At 40.9% G+C, this 22,787-nt stretch overlaps 1 non-coding gene across 1 annotated transcript; it reads right to left on the reverse strand.

The window, feature by feature from the left end:
* Positions 1-984: 984 nt before the first annotated feature.
* LOC122805104 lies at positions 985-1,091 on the reverse strand. The gene has a single exon (XR_006365314.1). It is a non-coding gene; the product is annotated as a U6 spliceosomal RNA (small nuclear RNA).
* Between the last annotated feature and the right edge of the window lie 21,696 nt (positions 1,092-22,787).

The raw sequence follows: 22,787 nt of genomic DNA on the forward strand, positions 1-22,787 counted from the left end.
CAACTCCTGAGTATTTGTGGGACATCCACATCAAAGAGCATTATAGCTCCATAGTTCTCAGCCTTCATCACACCAGTAACTGAGTACAATGCTCCCTTTTTCATGTACCTCACAGCGTATCTTCCACGGATGAGTTACTCAAGTGTACCACATTTGCCACAGTGAGCCCCAACACATCTTATCAGCCATACCGAAGTATTCTTTTTGTTGCATAAGCATTAGTGTTTGAAGGAGTAACCCCCCCCCCATCAAGGTGTTATACAAGATGCACGTGTGGTACATGTTTCTGTGATGCACACAGTAAATATGTAGCTGATTGACAATATTGATGACATGGGTTACATTTGTGACAGTGTGGATTGTGACATATATATTCCATGCAAACCTGTCAACTAGCTAGGATTGCTTGTAACTTCAAACAGTGTCCCTCAATACCTCCAGCAGATGTTAAATTTTGAGGAAGGTGTGCTTGATTCCTCTCATAGTTTGCTGACATGACAGTTGCATAAGTGTGTTCTTGCAGAACCATCTATAATCACTCATAATCACATATTTTCTGTCATTGACATAGATTAATGGTGGTATTATTCTGATATTGTCCATGATTGTGCATGCTTCTGTCTATTGTTGTCCATGAGCCTGTTGCTATGTGTCCCACTTGGTCGAGACCTGTGCTGACATTACATTCATATTCAGGCAACTCATTTTCCACAGCTTCACAATATGCACCTACCCGCTATTGTATATACCATCCTTGATATATGTCCTCTCCATTATTCATGTCAGGATACTTGTATCACAAAGAATCCTCTCCATTGATATGTCACCTTGAGTGACAGTCACATAATATACAATAACTGTGTGATGATATGACTATACCCACACAGGAGGTGTACACAGCAGTACATACTGTAAAATGTAGATATGTGATTAGTATTAATGCTACAACTGTTTTGTCTTTATGTACATTGACATGCCCTCATCTGCTGTACATTATGCTTTATGCATTTGTATGTCATCCTTGCACAGGGGCCATGTTAATCTTCTCTGTATCATTCCAATTTTAGCATATGTGCTGCCAAAGTAAGCGCAATCTGCTGTACATTACTGTGTTTCACCTGTCCTCTTCTCTTGTGTTCATTCCTACAATTCATCTGTGTGTCCCTTTTCAATACACACACAATTCCCCTGACTAATTATTTATAATGCAGTCTATGTACCCTTGCTGATCATTTCCAAACCGTTTCTTCAATATGCCTGAAACAGGTTTCCACACTACTCTGCACTGTATACACTTTCATATAATGTTTTGGAACTGTATACATTGCTTTATTAATAACCCTGGTAGTCATTGTGACTTTCCGTGTAATCCTGCAGACCTAGTTTGCCTGTAGGTAAATAGGGATACTTGTCTGCAAGTGTTCATGTTGCTTTACACGCAAAACCATGCTTATTTATGTTTAAACGTGATGTGTGGCATGCATATGCAATTAATGCTGCTACTCAGCATGCAAACATGTAAACTTTGTGCAAGCTTCACGCTAAGCCTACACAGAGTTTATTTAAGTCTCAGGACTGACTATTTTCACATAATCCTAACCCCAGCACACCTCACTATGTAAATGATGAACATTAGTCTCCTCATCTTGATTTTACTTACTACTTCCCTCTCTGTGGATCGCATCTTGTTCTATTCATAATCAATGTTATATTTTATTTATAAAGAAGAAATAATCTGTAAAAGTTATTATTGCATCTCATCACTATAATTGACAATAAGAATTTCTCCTTAGAATGCTTTAATGGAGTGATAGCATGCATTGAAATATTGTTTTTAGGCCTGTACTTATTATTTTGATGATTGCTGCTAGTAAACTGAGAACAAATGCCATTATAAATGCAAAGTTTTTAATGCAGTACTACTATACATGAAACATGGTAACATCACAAAACTTCTCAGGCTGCAGAGCTCTGCCTGAGCCTATTTTAATGCCACATGACTCCAACCTCTATGGCTAGCCAAGAAAGCATGAAAAACTATCCTGAAAACCTGATATATACCAAAAATCTCAAATGGAATGATATCAGGGTAGCTCTACTTGATGCCAGGAGTCTAAACAATAAACTGCCTGACCTTGAGGCAGTTTTGGATTTGTAACGTATTATTACTGAAACATTGTTCAAATCCTTAGAGAACACACCTTCTGTGCCTGCATGTTTTGCCTACCTTGCTTTTAGACTCATCTGTAATGGTGATGGAGTATCTGTGTGCATCAGAGGAATTATCACTTCAAAACAGATACCCAGAACCCCCCCAGTGAGTTTATTAAATTACAATGAAAGTTTAATTTTCAACTCATATCATGCTGTCAGTCACCCTCCATGGATCCAGATTACCACAATAACTTCCTGTCCTTCATAGAAGATATCATTATAAACAATGGCTCTTTAATCCTAGGTGACTTCAACTAAACTTCCATTGACTGGTTCACCTACACTTCCAACACCGGATATGTTCAGTGATTCTTGGACTGGGTAAACAACCCCCCTGGGTCTGCTTGTCCACAAACGGACCAGGGTTGTAAACATTCTCGACCTTGTACTCACAAACCTGACCTCTGTTTGCTCTCCTCCCATGGTTGGTCCTTCATTAGTAAAGTATGACCATAATCTGGTTACTTTCACCCTTAAAACTTCCACTGCATCTTTTGCAAACACCATTCTCTTTAAAGATTTCATAAAGGCCAACTTCATACAACTGTATGATGAACTCTCTAAATTTACCCATGTCAGTTCCACAGTTGATCCCGCTTATACAGGATTTTAATGTACATTTAAATAAATATGTTGACCATGGTGGTAAATTCAAAAATAAACCATCTTGGTGGTCAAGAAATATAAACTGTCTGAGTAAATTGTTCCCTGTGGGCAAGCAAGTAGCTTTGTTCCTTTTTTTTTTTTTAAATCTGTCGGAACCTGGGGTTCAAAAGGTTGAAACACGAACAAAACCCATTCTTTTTTTTCTACTTGGGGCCAGGGCCTGCCTGGAAGAGGGACAACTTTGGATAGGGCAAAAAAATTCAGGGAAGGAGTAAGTGTATGTCACAATGATGAATAAATTAATAATTTCATACTGTCTTTCATTTCCATATACAAATGACTAGAAGAGAAGTGCAGTGGGCAACAATTTAAATGCCAAAAAATAGGGAGAGATTTTAAATATTTCTCTTAGAAAAAAAGAAAGGTTGCAGTGGTTTGTTAAAAAGCATTTTCTGAAGGAGAAAGTCTGAAGCTCAGATGTCTGCCATTACTGAATGACTTCAAGTAATGTTGGTGTAACAAAAGGCAAAAATGCAGTCAATTTTTAAATATTACTCATAAATTTAGAAAGCTGCTTGAATAACAGGTTGTGTTAATAGAATCCATTTTCTGAAGAATAGAAAGTGGCTGTCATTATTTAGTGACTTTGATCACTAGTGCTTTGTCAGAAAACCACAAATGTTATGAGAAACAAGCAAAAAATAGGAGGCAAAAATCTTGACAGTTGAGAGGTATAGTGGACTGGACACTGGACTGGTGGATGTGCCCAATTAAATGTAATGCAGATCAAATACATAAATGTAGTTTGGCTTAATGGTTTTGTAAACATAGCTCTCAACCTCTGAGCACACAAAAAAATGGACAAAGCAAAAAGCAATGGGGGTCAATGCCCCAAATTTAGTGACATATTTTAAATATTACTCCTATAAACTTAGAAAGTTGCTAGCATAAAATGTCTTGTGTTACCATACAATTTCTGAAGGATATGAAGTCTGAAACTCAAATGCCTGACATTATTTAGTGAATTCAGGCCTCACTGATTTGCCACAAAACTCAAAAAAACAAACAAAAAAAAAAAGCACAAATTTTATGAGGAGCAGACCAGAAATATGAGGCAAAAATCTGGACAGTGGAGAGATATGTTTGTAAACAATTACCTTTTAGAGAAACAGGTGGTGAATTGCACTTAATAAATAATGACAATAATTAGAATTAGAATAAACTATTGAGAAAAATGCATATTAATTCACATTCTCTTTGATGAGAAGTGATAACTGATTAATAGGGAAGAGAGATACGGACTTTCAATGAATGCTGCACTGTTTTATGGGGAGTGGTTAAGTTCTTAATTCATCAGCGCTGCTTTTATCTATTATTACTATTAAATGAATGAAAAAATGCTATTTACTGAAGTATTTTCTGAGAATGGTTTGGTTTGGTTGCAAGACCATTGTATCTTGCTTTGCTGTAATGTACGTCAATTATTTTCCATTTGCATCGTTTTTTTTTCCTGGATGTAATTTGTATTATATAGTTTTTTCTCTGATAACTTGTTGAACAGTGCTTGTACATATTGTGGTGGATCATAGGAAGGGGAGACAGTGAATTCAGAATAAGAATGTTATGGCAAAAATTGTTTGCAGTAGTGAATTGCAAACTATAAAGATGAGAACTTCTAATAGTACACATTCATATAAATCTTGGCTTAAACTTAAAGAATTGCTTGAAAAATATTAATTGTTGTTGATATATAACTTTAATGTATTGATTAGCTGTGGTCCTATATAAATAATTATTTCTTTATTTTACAATTGATTTATTTATTTATTGTTTTAAAACCAAATACAAAAGAATAAGAATGTTACAAATTTTCTTCACGTTGAAGGAAGGGAAGACGTTCATGTAATTGCATGCAGGCATAGGATGCAGATGCCATTCATTGCTCATTAATAATTTACATCAGAGAAATTGCATCTAAGTGTCCAGTCCAGTCTGGAGCCCGGTTTCACAGGTTCTGTTTCTGTGTTAAAAAGCCTTGCATACTTTTACTGGTTGAAAATGTGAACTCTTGTACCTGAATTTAATGTTGACACAAAGTATTTTTTGTTCTTGGCATTTATTTTTGGATGCTTAAGTAGTATCATACTTTGAAGTGATAAAAGGGCAGACAACCAATTAGCAGGCTGCAGGCTGCACTGAATAGGTTGCTTTAGCCTTAGTTTCCTATGATAGCTCTGGCTTCATATTTTACAAAGGCAGTAGAGTGGTGTGGAAATTTCATATTAGCAGCGCACTCTCTCAGTAAAATCATCATTCATGTACTTGCCTAAGTAAGTTGCTTTTTGGGTCACGATGACTCACAGCTTCCAGAGGAACTGCACAATATCAGCAACCTCTGAATGCCTGCCCTCATTGCTCACAGATGCTATACATTATGTAATACACTAGGCAAGGTATTACAATATACAGAAGTATGATGTTACTTAATCATGCTTTACTTTAACATGTGGGATTGGGGGGGGGGGGGTTGGCAAAATCATTAAAGTTCCGGACAAAATAGTTAAAATACTCCTCACAGAAAGGTGGTCCAGGGCTTGATTCTCACCAAGAAAAATTGGCTGGGCTTAAAATGGTCCCCAAGGGCAGCTAGCCTAGTACTTAACTATGAACTATGTTAAGGAAAAGCTAACTAAGTGGTTTCTTTAAATCACTAAAGCAATGTGTCTGGTTATGCATCACATGACAATTGAATCTGAATTCTTTAAACTTTCAATAAAACTTCCCATTTGGAGTTGGTTTTGGTCTCTTATATTTTAGTGAAAAGTTGTTGTCAAGGTGTCCCCCCCCCCAAAAAAAAATGTTTTCTCTTCAGGAGGGGGAGGGCAGTGCCAAATGAGGGTCTTGTTCTGGGCTTTAAATGACCTAGCTACTCCTCTATACCATAGAGGTTTCTAACAAAATGTATCTCTGTTCTCAAAAATCTTAGCTACCAGGAGAGACTGCAGTCTTTGTCGCTATAATCATTGTTGCACAAATTATACAAACTCTTGAGGGAAGATCTGTGCCTAGCTCAGAGCTCTTAGGCATCCAGTTATTCTCCTCATTTTGCCCCTTGACAGATCAGATTGTGTACTCAACATCAGAACCTGTGGTCTAAACCTTTACCCAGAAATACATAAGACTAGATACGCATACAAATGGCTAAAAAGAAGAGGAGGTAATACCAAAAGAAATCTCCTGAACCTGGCCTGAGAGGTAAAACATAAAGCACTCTAGAAATTTAGAGGAAATACTACCATAGGTATGTAAATACTTAATTAAAATGCCATGGTGTATGGTATCAGATGCTACAGAGAAATCCAGAGGGACCAGTACAGAATAGTACCTTTTATCTTGAGCCAAGATGATTGACAAATTGAATAAGTGCAGTTTCCATACTACAGTGAGTGTGAAACTAAGATTGAAAAGGATCCATGAGCACACTGACTGCAGGATAAGTCTCAATTTGCTCATACATGCCCTTCTTCTCAGTAACCTTTCCCAGAAAAGAAATGTTAGAGACTGTGTGTTATCTGTTAAAGATTTTAGGATTAATGAACTGTTACTTAAGGATAGGGGTAACAAAGGCGTCTTTCAAGCCTGATGGAAAATCATCAAATCTTAAAGTAGTAACCGAGATGTGAAATCTCACTGGACCAAGGACATCAAGACTGGCTAGAACTGCTCTTGATGGGCAAGGGTCCATCTCACTGAATGTTTGTTGTATACCTGAAATGGTAGTTATGAGCTCCACATAATCAAGGGATATCAAACACCATTCAAGAAAAGGGGCCGTGGGCAGCTGATATTACTGTGGCTTCCTTGGGGTCACTTGTTAGTAGAATGGACCTAATAGCAGCAATATTGCTGGAGAATATGTAAGCAGCTGTCTCACATTGTGAGACAGATAAAGCTCTTTTGGTGGTGAGACAGGCTGGGCTACACAACCTCTCTACCACACCAGAAGAGAGCAGCTGGTTGGTCGGCTGATGATGAAATCTCTTTGGACATGAACACTGCCTTCATATAAGTAATCTCTGGTTGGTATTTAGCACAATATTCATCCATAGCCAAGTTTGTCACTCTACATATCTGCCAGACACCACTGAAGCTTCATCTTGTGCTGTTCTCATCACAGGAGGTGAAGATAACGGTCAAACCCAAGGTCATGTCTCCTAGGAGATATTGAGGAAAACATTTCTTGGTACTTATAAAATCAAGTGCTGAAAACAATGACCTGTTGTAGTCATTGTCCGTGTTATCTAAGGAATCAGCAAAATCCCCTGACAGGAACAAAATTAGAGTGGAATAAAAATACTGGAAATAATATGCTTAGTAGTTCTAATCACCTTAACTTCAGAGATGAGGAGGACTATATTGTGGATCTGTAAGTTAAACTAGTGAGTGAAATGGGTAGACTAAAAGATTTGTTCCACCACCACATTTGATGTCATCATATCCAGTAGGAAGATCATGTCCAAAGTATTATCTAATTTGAATTGTGGAAGTAATTACCTGAGCAAACCCAAAGGCTTATATAGTACACATAAAGTCTTGGGCAAGAGTCACTGATTTTATCAACCTAGATATTGAAATCACCAAACAACTAAGAGGTGGTGACCCAAGACAAAGTCAGCTAGAAAGGTAGTGAACTCCTATAGGAACATCCTCACACAACATGGTATATGGTAGATGAGATGTTGACAATTTGCTCCTGCAACAAGGACATGTTTAACGCAGCTGGTTTCCCTAGAGGTAACCTGTTTCAGCCCAAGTCCAGTGCCACTGTGGACAGCTACTGCACCCCAAGTCATGCCCCTCTGAGAGCACGGTATCATCCAAAATACAGCATGGATAGCTGAGACCAGCTGAAAATCGAGGATCTCATCACGACAGCTTTTAGTAATAAAGGTAAGGTCTACATGCACCACAGGTTGAAGATCATCCCAGACATGATGCACATTGACTCAACATTAGTGTGGAGTGCCTTAAGAAGGTCTAACATAGGATAGATTCTGGTTACCTGTTGCTGATGGAAAATAGGACTTGAATACTATGTAAATATTTTGCCACCAGAGAAGTGTTGGTGAGGCCAAACTACAAGCCTAGTCAATTAGCCATATTCAAAAGTTACCTCCAGCTTCAAAGAGGGCAACTGAAGATAGAACAAGGGAGAAGTTAAAGCTGCCTATCCAATTATCTAAGTTTACCCTGAAGTTAGCAAGGGTGCTACTCTGCTTGACTTGTAGTGGACGTTTGCTTCAAAGGTGTTGGATACGTTGGGCTATGAATCTAGCATGCCATTGTGTCTTATCCATTGATGAAGATTTAATCTCTTTTATCTAGGTATTTGAGGAGTTACTTGTTCTGTGATGGAATATAAAGACAAAGAGGGTCAGATCTGTCATAGCATGAAAGGCTGGACACAGATTCCAATAAAAAGTGAAATTAAGATTTCTTTGAATCTAGAGGAAAGGCCTTTGGAAATCAATAAGCCGAACAGAAGGCTTACTGAAATTCTATACATCAGATGAGCTGAACAGAAGGCTTACTGAACTTCTGTACATATATATATATATATATATTTATATATGAAATTATTTTAATTTGTATTTTTCTAATTTGTTTCTATGGATGATTTTAGATTACTTAGGAATATTTAGTATTTTTGTATATATTTTTTGTATATAGGTTTGATGGACTTATATATATATATATATATATATATATATATATATATATATATATATATATATATATATATATAAATAAATTTTTGTACACGTACATATATAGGTTTGGTATTATGTCTTTAAATATACTAATGGGGTGGTGCTTTTGGGATGTTTCTTTTTGATTGTTTTTTTTTTTGATTGGTGCTTTTGAGTATTTAAAATCTGATTACTGAGAGTGATTTGTCTGATGAAGTTCAACTATTTTGTGAATGAAAGCGCTAACATTAAACTGTGTTTTTGGAACTTGGAACTCCACGTCTTGCCTTTGTTTTATCAGCTGTTTGTATTTTGCTTTTGAGTCATTTTGTGATTGGTATGGCAAATGAGAGTCACCTTGGTTCCCAACTTTTATTCTCCAATGACTACTCTGAGTCTACGAATGAAGTCAATGCTATTGGAAATTTGACTTTATTTATTCAAAACCTAACCAAGTGGGTTGATGATTTATCCAAAAGGATTTCGGGACATAACTATCTGAATCCCGTTGGGTTAGGGACTTCTACTGCCTCAAACTGTATGGAGCAATGTAACCAGAGGGAACTCACTTATGCCTCAGTGTCTTCAGCTCCACTTGAATCTACTTCCCAAATGTCCGCCCATCATGATGTTTTACCATCTGCTATTATTCACAACATTGGAAACACCCACCCCGACAACTTTGTAAGTGGGAATGTGACTTTACCTTCTCTTAATGATTGGTTAAGAGAACCCTTGCATCTAAGATCCAATAGTACCACAGTAAGTGCCATTGACAATGTACATGCTGCGGGGACTTTACAATTTAACATCATGAATAACTTAAAACTGTTTGATCAGAAGCCGTATAAGTATAAAAAACTTCAGCTTGAAGTATGATATCTTAAGGAATGCTTACACAGGCAACAGATTCCCAAGGGCCTGAGACAGTGGTGTTATCCCACTGGCTTGATTAAAAATTCATCCTTTCACGGTAAACTGCTACATTTGTTTGACCAGCAATTATGTGAATTCCTTGAAATGCTGATCAAACACTATAGTGCACAAATTGACATCTTAAAAGATGAACTGGTCAAATTAGAATTGGAGATACAGGCTGATACTGATTTCCCATGTTATAAAAATGACTATTGTTGTATTTTTACCAGCATCAAAAATTCTCTTTTCAAACTTAAAGAAATTAAAAACAAGAAACTAAATAGAGATCAGCGTGACTATGAGAATGGCACAGCTTATCTCCACCTGCCCTAAATACGTCTTTGTCATCTAGTCTTAATAATGTGGTTGGCAACGTGGGACCTAATATTACAAATAATACTAATTGTGGTGAGAATAATGTTTCAGACCCAGCAACTGTTTTTTCCTGAGAAAGCACATATGTTAGGCATAGTGAATGCTTTAGAAACCTTAATGAACAGGCTCATCCATCTGGGGTTATGGACAGTTCTAAAGACCAATCACATATGCAGGGTTTTCGTGGGGATTGTATGAAGAACCAACCAAATCAACAGGGTGGGAATCCTCGCAAGCAATGGCAAAAGAAGCAAAACAAGCAGAGGGAGAAATAGTAATGCTTGCAGATAATGAAGTAACAGCTATCAGCATGGATGACCACTCACGAGTTCATATTATTAAAAAAAGCACAGGTGACTTTAAAATTTATAATTATTCTAAATTTGTTGCTTCTCCTGTGTTAGTAGAAGCCCTCAGTGCCACCTGCAGGCACTGACTTAGTAAAGACACTCTTGGACTTGAAAGGTTTTACTCGTAAATTAAACTTGAGCTTTTACTGGGTAATCAGGGAGAGTTAACTAATGACTCTAGAGTATCCAGTATATTTAACCCCCCCCCCCTTGCATACTTCTTTGCTATTGTTTGACAAAGTTTGTGAAAATGACATTAGGTGTTTGCTGAAAAAGCATAGGGCTGGATTCACGAATGGCCAAATTCCATGCAGGAACAGTGTAGCAGCTTTTGCAAGCAATATGGCCGCCATGAGATCCAGGATAGGGCCATTTTCTCGTGCACGAGCGGCCCTATACTGTTCCTGCACGGAATTCCATTCAGTATGCAAATCAACTCATTTTCTGATGAAAACCATGCAAATGAGGTGATTTTGTGATCCAGCAAGCTGAACGGATTCTGTATAGGAACAGTGTCAGTGCATTTTGCATCTGACAAAACCGAGGTATGACAGCTCATGAAAAGCATGTATTATGTAGAACAGACAAGCCAATGGCCAAATATAAGGCCATTGACATGAAAAGCCACATAATTTCTTTTAAAAATAAAACTTTTATTTTTTTTGGCCGATCTTGGCCGTTTAATTTAAGGGCAGAGGCACTCAAACACAGGGGTACCAAAAATAAAAAAAAGGGGGAAAACTGCCATTTTAACAGAAATATGCATTCTTCCATTATAGTTAATGGCAGGCAGAATGTAAACAAGTCAAGGGAGCACTGGTTGGGGAAAGGGTGTGCTTGGGAATTGTAACTATGGACCTGCACACTGGGGTATGCAATGAAGGGACCTATACTGAATCTACCTAGTGGAAGCCTGCACCTAATCGTGCAGGTGCAGGAATAGGGAGCCATGTAGGCAGAACAAGAGGATGACTTCAGTAGGGGGTGTGTCATGCTTGGTGTAAACTTATTGGAGCCTTGCGGCCTGTGTTTGCTCTTAGCTAAGCAGAGTTAAGGAAGGGGGTGTGTCTCACATTGTTTAGCACTATTTTCCCTGCTTAAATGGGTGTACGTGACGTGCACCAGGTTTTAAACAAAAAAAAAAAAAAGAAAGAAAAATGAAATAGCAGCTCAGTTCACATCTGAGCAATGGGTATATGCAGCGTGCCTTGGGGCTTAAACAGGAAGTTAATGGGAAGGGAAAACAGCAGTAGGAAGGCAATCAAGGAGAACTAGCATAGCTGGCAGGTGAAATGTATCAGAATCAGCCAATTACACAGGCACCAGCCCAGCCCACTACTATAAACTATGCAAACCCCTTTCACTCTGTTTTTTTCCACAAACTCTACACCACTGGTGTACACAGACGGTGAAATTTTACCTGACAAAACTAACAAAATGATAGGGGCTGCTGTCACTCTCATACATCAATATGTGCAAGAGGCTGAGGGTGGTGAGGATGTGAATGCTGTTGACCATCCCACAGTGAGGAGGAGGAGAAGATTGTACAGACCCAGGGTAACCTACCAGGGCCTACATGAGCTGGAAGTAGTGGAGCACTATGGGGAGGACAGGGACATTCTACAGCAAATTGTTGAGTTGTGCCGGCCCCGTCTCACACACAGAACCAACAGAGGGGAACCCATCCCAGTGGATACCAAGGTATGTGTAGGCTTAAGAATACTAGCCACAGGTACCTTCCAAAGGGCAACTGTGGATATTATGTGGATCTCACAGGCATCAGCATCCAGGGTAGTCCACCAGTTCCTGGATGCCATGTCAGCACATGCCAGTGAGCACATATATTTCCCCATCACCCGTGAGGCGTTGACCACCAGTATGTGTCTCTTCCACCAAATAGTAGAATACCCTGAGGTAGTGAGTGCTATAGATTGCATGCACATACACATCAAAGCACCACCCAGTGAGTGGGGTAGGGTCTACATAAACTGCAAGGGCTTCCCCTCCATCAACTACCAGGTCATGTGCAATACCCAGGGCATTATCTTGAATGTGTGTGCTGGCAGCCCTGGAAGCTATCACAACTCCCACATCTGGCATATGACACAGCTGTACCAGTCATTTGCCAGTGGGACATCCCATATGGCCACCTAGTGGGGGATGCTGGCTACGCACTGGAGCCGTGGCTGATGATACCTCTCAGAAATGCACACACACCTGAACAAGAACTCCATAATGAGGCACACGCACAAACCAGAATCATAATAGAGTGCGTGTTTGGGATGCTCAAGTCATGGTTCCGCTGCCTGGATATATCCGGTGCAGTCTTGCAGTACTCTCCAGCTACATGTACACAAATGTTCATAGTATATGCCATGCTACACAATATGATCCTATGGAAAACACTGCAGCAGGAACAGCACAGGGCAAGGCCACAAAGCCCCCCACCGTTGCCAAGGCCAACACAGTCAGAGAGGGACTCGAAGGAGAAACCACCTGAGCCTGCCCATGTAGGCAGAAGCAGGCATGCCCAGTATGCCCAGGCCTTGGCAAAGAGGCAACGCAATAGCACATACACTGTCACAGTAGGGACCCAGGGAATGACACCTCTCTCTGACTCGCACATACAGTAAAAGGGATGCCAAACATGACACTACCTGTGCTTTACTATGTATAGGAAGTGTACTAATGTGCATTTGACATAGTCAGCCCTCCAGCACCATCCTCAATACTGGCCCAGCCACAAGATAAGTCACTCTTCATATCAATTACTGAATGGAGTAGTATGTTCTGATAGTTGTATGTATGGTATGGATGCGAGCATGTAAGGGAATCGGGTGGCTGAATGGGATGGCAGCAGATACAGAACACCTAAATGGGCAGCATGAAATCCATAACAAATACTGGTGTCAACACACTAGGCAGTACTAGACAAGGGGACAAATCCCACTGCAGTACATGTGGTGGCCCAAATGTGTGTCCATAGGACACACACATGCATGTCAGTGAGGCTCACATACTCACCACCAGCCTCAGCCAGCAGGACAGGTGTAGATGACCATAAAGAAAGGCTGGGCTAAGGCCTCCAAATGATGGCAATGATAAACAGCTCCCCTCCAGACCTACACAGACAGACTGCAACAGGTCTGGCAGTTGTATGTTAGTTCTGAAGGGTAAGACGTCTGAAACTGAAATGTAGGTCAATAAAACCTAAGATCTGTACTAGACTGATATGCCTCCAGTCTGCATGATAGGTCAGAATACAAAATTATGTGGAAACCAGCAGAGTACCTGACATACCAGTACAGTCATAGCACAGTTTAAAGTTGTCAGGTGTGCACCCCCTACGATCTTATGTAGAAATGCAGTAACATGTAAGTTTGAGGAGTAGTATCAGTGGAGCACAGATTACCCAAGCTGGCCCAATCTATAGGATAGATTGTTGCATGTGTATAATATGCAGGGGTCTGTGTGTTAGGTTGTTGTGCGTTCCATATTGTCTGGAAGTGGTCAGCATGTAGGCATGGAGGGTTGTGTCTTGGTGGTCTATGGCCAGTACTGTGGTTTATGGGGCTATGTTCCAACAACTGTAGTGCCAAACACAATGCTTCTCAACAAAATCCATGTCAGCAGTCATCCATACTCACTGTCCAGATGTCAAAATCTGTCATCGTCTGAAAGATGAACATGCCATCAATGTGGGCCCATACATACATACACACAGTACACAGGTGGAAGTACCCTAGACAGAGTGCATAAAATTTAACTGTCAGCTGCACACAACATTGGAATTGTACAGACAGGTTAGCAGCACATTAGTTGTCTGTGTAGTATGGAATACTGATGGAGTCTGGCCAATCACTGGCAGACCGCAAAAGGCACAGTTATGAAGTAATGAGAGACTGCCTATGTCCCTGCACAAGGCAGCATAAGGGGAATGTCCCAGGTATATCTGTGAGTCAGCTGCAAGTAGCTTCCATATCACACATGCACTCAGCTCACCCCACCATCAGTCACAGGTGTATCACAGGTCTTATCCTTGCTGTTGGGAATGAGTACAGTATGACCCTACTTCTGTATGGGAATACCCACAGAATGCAGCATGCTGAAGAACTGTCCTATTCAGGTGTGTCCTTAGCTGTAAGCAGCACCCTGACCGCATCCAGACCAATGGATCAATATAGACAGGAACTATTGTCATTAACATCTTGCACGCTTACCCTGTCACCCCAGGGGAATCAATTGGCTTGCTGCCTGGGAATGTAGGAGTGAAAGAATGCAGTGGCCTGCTACAGATGGCCTGCATCACTACCAAATGGCCTAAAGTCCTCTGTCAAAGGCTTGTGCCTCACCCGTAGTGCCAAGGTATGGTATCTCATGAGATCACAACTAACAACCTAACACAGTCAACAGAACATAAATGCAAGGCAATGTTGACAAATCCCAGTAGCATCCCCCCCCCATGTCCTACTGCATGAACTGTGGACCAATCCATAAATACTGCTGGGATGAAGGGTCACTTATAGGAATACTTCTCAGATATCACTCACATAATGTTAGGAAGAGGATAGAATAACAGAGTGGGCAAGTGTAGATGCATGGACGTCATGGAGTGTGTGAAGTCTGAAACTCTGATGTGTGCCCATACTACCCCTGCCTGCAAACCCAGTAATGGGTGGCTTCAAACTGCTCGTAAACCACAATGTGAAGGGGAAATGATCAGATATATGAGCCCTTCCTCTGGGTAACCTGGGTGAATCTGTACAGTTGAGAGGTATGGCCTCAGCAGGATATGGCCATTCTGTTAAGTTGATATATGAACAAGAAGGGGATCCTCAGACACCATAGTACCAAGGTGCTTGGCCATTTACACAGACACATCAGCAAGTGTCTATAGCTACCCCTCCAGAATGGCAGGAGTGTGCAAGAATGTGTAGGCTGTGGACCACAATACTTGGCTCAGCTTTATTCATCTGGTATTTCCCAGTAAGTAACTGTGAGCAAATAATTATATCTGTCAGTAGTTGATGACATGATACATCACAGTGTAAAATAGGACATATGTCTGAATATCACTGCTAACACCAACCATGTAACACAAGCAGCACAGACAGCAATAGTTACAGTATCCCCCTATCTGTCGCCCATTGTGACCCCATATTGTCAACCTATCTACAGATATCCTGCAGAAACAGGTTGCTAGTTGTATGTGTAGAACACCAAACCCTGGACTGGAGTACAAGCTTACCTGGAATGGATTCACACACTCAATACAGAAGGTCATACTAGACATGCTTCTACACTTAGAGAAATGAAGCCCATGTCTGACAACACAGTGGACTATATGTCTGACAACACAGTGGACTATACATATCTGTCATTCATAGATGTTTGTGCGCACACACCAAACTGTACGCCATTCATGCTTCACCCACACATTGGATAGGACTACTCACACATATCCAAGGCCAACACACTATAATATGTCAAACATACACCCACAGAGATGTGGGGAAGAGAGACAGACAGTGCAGAGAGAATTCCATTATGAGGCCTGTCCCACCCACTACACATCCAATTGGCTGATATCACATGATGTGCTGAGGTAAATCACTGTACACATTCCTTTTGGTAGCCCTCGGCCCTATAGTGTCTGTGGTGCTTGTTATAACTTTGTAAGATGATAGTACAAATCAGTATTCATGTAGCATTTGTATACTCAGTCCTGTCAAATGTAAAGTTGTGTGTGACTGAGTGTGTGTGTGTTTCCAGAGGAATGATTTATGGCCCATTCACGCACACTGCACTTCCCATTGCCCATGTTAGCACTCCTGCTGATGTCACTCACCTTGAAATAAACCATCGGCCAAATCTTAGCCCTATAAGCTCCATGGTGCTTATGATAACTGTGTAATACTGTAGTGTAACAAACTAGTTAGGTAGGAGTTCTAATCTTGGTCCTGGCAACTGTGATAATGTGTGTGTGGAGATTAATAATTTTGAGGCCATTCACATCACTGCACCTGCCATTGACCTATTTTAGCATGCCTGCTGATGTCAGCCATCTTGAAATAACCCTTTGGTCAAATCTCAGCTCTATAAGCTCCATGGCACTTGTGATAACTATGTAATACTGTAGTATAGAAAACTACTTAGATAGGAGTTCTAATCCTGGTCCTGGCAACTATAATAATGTGTGTTTGTGGAGACGAGTAATTTTGAGGCCATTCATACCACTACACCTGCCATTGGCCTACTTTAGCATGCCTGCTGATGTCATTCACCTTGAAATAACCGTTTGGCCAAATCTCAGCCCTATAAGCTCTATGGCGCTTGTGATAAGTGCATAATACTGTAATATAGCAAATTAGTTAGGTAGGAGTTCTAATCCTGGTCCTGGTAGCTATGATAATGAGTATGTGTGTGTGTGTGTGTGTGTGTGTGTGTGTGTGTGTGTGTGTGTGTGTGTGTGTGTGTGTGTGTGTGTGTGTGTGTGTGTGTGTGTGTGTGTGTATGCGGAGATGAACGATTTTGAGGCCATCCACACCATTACACCTGCTATTGGCCTACTTTAGCATGCCTGCTGATGTCAGTCACCTTGAAATAACCCTTTGGCAAAGTCTCAATCCTATAAGCTCCTTGGCATTCGTGATAACTGTGTAATACTGTAGTGTAACAAACTAGTTAGGCAGAAGTTCTAATCCTGATCCTGGCAACTGTGATAATGAGTATGTTTGTGTGTGTGTCTTTGTTGCCAACTGATTTTGTGGTCATTCACACTTCCTACAAATCCCTCCCCCCTCCTTTAGCACTGGAGCTGATGTCACTCACCTTCAAAGATACCTTTGGAGAGCTCTTCAGCATATAAGCTTCGTGGTGCTTGTGATAACTGAATAAGACTATAGTATAACAAACTAGTTAAGTAGGAGTTCTAATCCTGGTCCTAGCAACTGTGATAATGTGTGTGTTTGTGTGTGAGAGTGTGTGTGTCTTTGTTGACACCTGATTTTGTGGTCATTCATCACACTTCCCTCACGCCTCCTTTAGCACTGCACCACTACACCTGCCATTGGCCTACTTTAGCATGCCTGCTGATGTCAGTCACCTTGAAATAACACTTTGGCCAAATCTTAGCCTTGTAAGCTCCGTGGTGCTCATGATAATTGTGTAATACTGTAGTGTAGCAAACTAGTTAGGTAGAAATTCTAATCCTGGTCCTGGAAACTGTGATTGTGTGTGTGTGTGATACCTTTGTACAACTTTTCACCATATAAGCTCTGTGGCACATGTAATAACTGCGTAACACTATAGTACCAAAACATGGATAGGTGGGGGTTTGAAACACAGTACTGACAAGTGAGTGTGTGTGTATCAACAGTCTCCTGTGTTGGTATGATTGTGTAATAGTAAAACTACAATCCACTCTGCTACAGGCCCCATGAAGGCTCAGTGTCTCTCCAACCTAACACCACTCTTAAGTATTCAACTGCGGTACCACCTTTAACATTCCTATAAGGAAAGTGCAGTCTGGGTCTGAACTGTCTGCAAACAGCTACAATTAACTTTGAACCTAACACCACTCTTAAGTATTCAACTGCGGTACCACCTTTAACATTCCTATAAGGAAAGTGCAGTCCGGGTCTGAACTGTCTGCAAACAGCTACAGTTAACTTTGAACCTAACACCACTCTTAAGTATTCAACTGCGGTACCACCTTTAACATTCCTATAAGGAAAGTGCAGTCCGGGTCTGAACTGTCTGCAAACAGCTACAGTTAACTTTGAACCTAACACCACTCTTAAGTATTCAACTGCGGTACCACCTTTAACATTCCTATAAGGAAAGTGCAGTCCGGGTCTGAACTGTCTGCAAACAGCTACAGTTAACTTTGAGTATGTGTCTAACTGTTTGAGCCAATCTTCATTTTCCCCTGGAGAGCACTGTTCTTTGGCTGTAAGCAGCTCCCCCCCCCCACCACCACCACCACACACATCTTCCACTTTCTCTTATTCCCTTCTGTTAGCAAATAGTATCCATAACTGATCAATACTGTGTGTTTGTTTATTTAAACTATACCACAGTAGCCTACTGATACAAGGTTATCCTGGTTTTCCACCTGAGAAATTAAGACAAGACTTACAGTTTCAGAGCAGTCCTTGGTCAATTGTGATTGTTCTTAACACATACTTGTCTTGCTTTGTGATTGTTTCCAGCCCTCATACAAGAACCTAACAGGGTCTCTACCCGCCTGCTCTCCGCCTGCCCCTATTCCCTCCCCCAGTGGTCCCACCTTTATTGCACTCAAACCCTCCCATCTTTCCAATAGCCAACCACAGCTAACCCAACACTACCTCCTCCATATTCCTCTACTATCACACCTCCTCAACTGACATGTACAAGCATACCTTTCCTTTGCTCACTGCATGCACTCTCCTTGCATATCTTACATCCTACCAAAGCTCCATCATTCCCCACTCAACCACTACCACTGTACTACTACTCACACCACCACCCATGTCTCACCCATACTCAGCTCCCTCCCACCAGCTCAAGAACCATCCCTATGCACCCCACATATTCTACCAACTATATTACTCAAACGTAAAGCATCCCTACAACTTAACATAGTAACCCTCCCACCATACCTATTACCCACAGAGAACAATCATAAACTTTCCTTATAAACAAACACATTCAAAACTGAGAAAACTAATAATCTCATGCATATCAAAACTAGCCCTAAGTGGAGACATCCACCCCAACCCTGGCCCTACCATCTCCAACCCCAATCCTCATAATCAGACTAGAAACCGCAACTTCTCCCATATTACAGCCAATAGAAAGCCAAGTGACTTCCTTCTACTAAGCCTAAATATTAGAAGTATATCCAACAAAGTCCATGAACTCCATGCCACCATAGACTTATACTCCCCAGATATAGTCGTCCTGACAGAAACCTGGCTAAAACCTCACATTACCAGTGAGCAAATACTCCCTACAGGTTACGGCATACTAAGAGTTGACCGCTAAACAAAAGGAGGTGGTGTAGCTATAATATTTAAACAACATCTAAACATCCAGATCTTAAAATCATCAGCTCCACAAATAGGCAATGAAGAAATAATATACACCAACCTCAAAATTAACCGAAACAAAACCATCAACATAATTGGATGCTACTTCCCACCTGGCCAAAACATTCCTCCACTAGAAAACCTCCTCAGCTGGTCTACCCACCATCTCCCCCAAGAAACTATCATCTTAGGTGATTTCAATATTGACTGGCAATCCTGTTCTGGCAACAATCCAACCCATCATGTACACCTTCATGGCTTCACCCAACTAGTCCAGTCACCAACAAGGATAAATAAAAACTCCAGCAAGCACTCTACCCTGGATTGGATACTAGTCAGTAAGAACCCCAGTCATATATAACAGGCTGCTTATCAGATAGCCTCAGTGATCACTCCCCAACATTCCTACTCAAAAAATACCTGTACCAAGCTAAACCTGTCATCTATCGTCAAATACGTAAAAATAAACTTTAACCCACTCACATTCATCTCATCCCTCAAAGAATGTAACTGGCATGCTCTAAAGTACCTCAGTCTAGATGACGAGTTGAATCTTTTAATACTACCTTCCTGAACATCCTTAATTACCATGCCCCATAAGATTTTCCAGAACCAAAGCACAACCCTCCCCATGGCTACAGAAAACCACTAAGTCAGAAATGAAAACAGGGATAAAGCCTGGGAGCACTGGTGCAAAACCAAAACCCCAGCTAGACAGAAATTCCTAGAACTACATAATAGAGTCAAAAGCTAATAAACGGGACAAATTCCAATACTACCAGTCTGCCCTAGACTCCTCACAACACAGCCCCAAACAATTCTGGTCCCCCATAAACTCCATCCTCCACCCAGGTAAAGTCAGTACCCTCCTCCTAACATCCCTCACTCCTCAGAAAATATTGCTACCTCATTCAACACACACTTCACCGAAACCATACTATCACTAGCTAAATAACACAACCCCCCTCCCCTCCAACCCACACCTTCAACTAGTAATCTCCCCACTGCCTTCTCTTTTTCTCCTGTACCTACCTCCAACATAAACAAACTCTTAACTAAACTTAAACCCACCAAATTAGCAGCAGACAACCTCCCAAGTGAATACCTACAAATCGCAGCTGATGCTCTGGCCTACCCAGTATCCATCTTGATTAACCGATCTCTGTCAGAAAGTTACGTTCCCACATTGTGGAAAGTCTCACATATAATTCCCCTCCACAAAGGCGGACCCTCTGCAGAACTAACCAATTACCGCCCCATAGCTATTCTCTCTCCACTCTCCAAAATACTAGATTGATGCATACACTCTCAGGTCTCACACTACCTCCTTACTAACAACCTCCTTTCCAGTACTCAGCATGGTTTCCGACCAAACCATAGCACCACCACTGCCTTACTCTCCTTTACTAACACTATCCTTCAGCATAAAAACAATGGCTATCTCTCCTCTGCTACTTTCCTAGACCTATCTAAAGCATTTGACATGGTCCCACACAAACAACTTATCTCTGTCCTCAATAACCTATCCTTCTCACAATCAGTCACCAACTGGTTTCAGAGTTACCTGTCTGACCGCCAACAATCCGTTGTATGGCAGAATGACATATCTCCCCAACTACCTGTCTCCATAGGGGTTCCCCAAGGATCCATCCTTGGACCCCTACTTTTCTCTGTTTACACCAATAATCTATTCTCTGCCACCAAACATGGCACACTCATCCAATACGCAGATGACTCTACCATCATCTGCTCAGCCCAGTCCCTACCCAAACTGCAAAAAGTCACACAGGAAGCCTTTTCCTCTGTTGAAATATGGTTATCCGATGCCCAATTAATACTCAACCCAAACAAAACTAAACTACTCATCTTCCAACCCACCAAACATACTCAAAACAACTCTCACTTTAACATCACAGCAAAGACAACACCACTATATACCCAACTGAACACACCAAATTGCTAGGAGTGGAAATAGACAATAAACTAAAATTTGACATTCACATATCCATGACCATAAAAAAAGTCCACAAAAACTAGGAGCATTATACAGAAATAAACAATTTCTCACCAAAGCAGCAAAGATTTCAATAGCAAATTCCCACCTTATCTCCACCCTACTTTATGCCTCTCCAGTATATACCAACCTAAGGCAATGTGATCTAAACAAGCTAGAGACCTGCTACAACAAAATTGCAAAATTCGCCACAGGGGCATCCTACAGTAGTCACCACTGTCTCTCACTTGCTGAACTGGGCTGGCTTGAACTCCCTCACCTCCTTCAGTGGTATCAACTCTCACTCACCCACAAACTAGTAAACCATCCACTAAATGTCCCATCCCTCCAGAATCTACTCCAACCCTATCGCACCACCAGACCACTAAGATCCAGCAACAAAAATCACCTGCAGATCACTAAAGCCAATAACTCTGCTGGTGAAGCACTATTCTCTTGCGCCATAGCCAAATTATGGAACTCACTCCCACCCACAATTACCTCCATACCATCATGCACCAACTTCAAAACTTTATTAAAGCGCACCTAAAACATGCTGGCTATGCCCTTGCAACTCCCACTCTAATATCATCCACCCCATCCAACTACTACCTTTCTTTCACCTCCACTAACTACCTTGATGATAGCAAGCTCAGATGCTCATAAGCCTAGTACTTATTATACAGCAGGAACTTCTCATTGTTACATTTGTTAATGCCTGTTATGTACTTCACAGATAAAGATTCTAGTTGTCTACTGATGTACTATGTTCTTCATCTGTAAATATGTTGTAAGTAATTTCTATGTTAAATTGTTAATCACTATGTAATCCAATGTAACTACTGTCTGTTTATTTTACTGTGGAGCTTTTCTCCCCGGGCCTCCGCTGAAAATGGATCCACGTCCAGTCGGACACTCCCGGTCAACAAATTTAAATAAATAAATAAATAAATAAAATAAATAATAATAGGATCCATTGCAGGGTGGGTTTTGCTACATTTTCATGTTGAGGACCCATATGTCCCAATGTCACACTACAAGGTCAACAGCTGTCAAACACCATAGAGTTTGTTGTAGACAATCCACAGCCATAAATGTATATAGGCAACCATTATAATACCCAGAGATCTCTCTCCACCCACAGATCATACACAAGCACACTTGGCTCTTTCTCTCATCTTTTCTTACTTTCCCTCTCTCTCTCTCTCTGGTAGATGTGGAAAAATGCATCTGTTTTGCATAGGCAGGAGCTTGACATTGGTAGGTCATGCTTGTGATCAGCTAATGGCCTGTGCACGAATTGGAGTGCTCCACCTGCCAATTGCATGTGGAACAGCTGTGGTATAATTCCTATAGCCAATTGCATGGAAACAGACTCCTATAAGTAAGCACTGCAAGTGGGTGTTGGCCCTTCTCTTTCACTGTGAGCAGGACTTCATTTGGGTGTGTGACAAACAGCATCACAGAGGGTAGTTGGAAATACCTCTTACAACAAACACTGTGGAGA

This window comes from Protopterus annectens, chromosome 6.part0 (assembly GCF_019279795.1).
Source record: "Protopterus annectens isolate FY-2018-M chromosome 6.part0, PAN1.0, whole genome shotgun sequence".
Taxonomy (NCBI): domain Eukaryota; kingdom Metazoa; phylum Chordata; order Ceratodontiformes; family Protopteridae; genus Protopterus; species Protopterus annectens.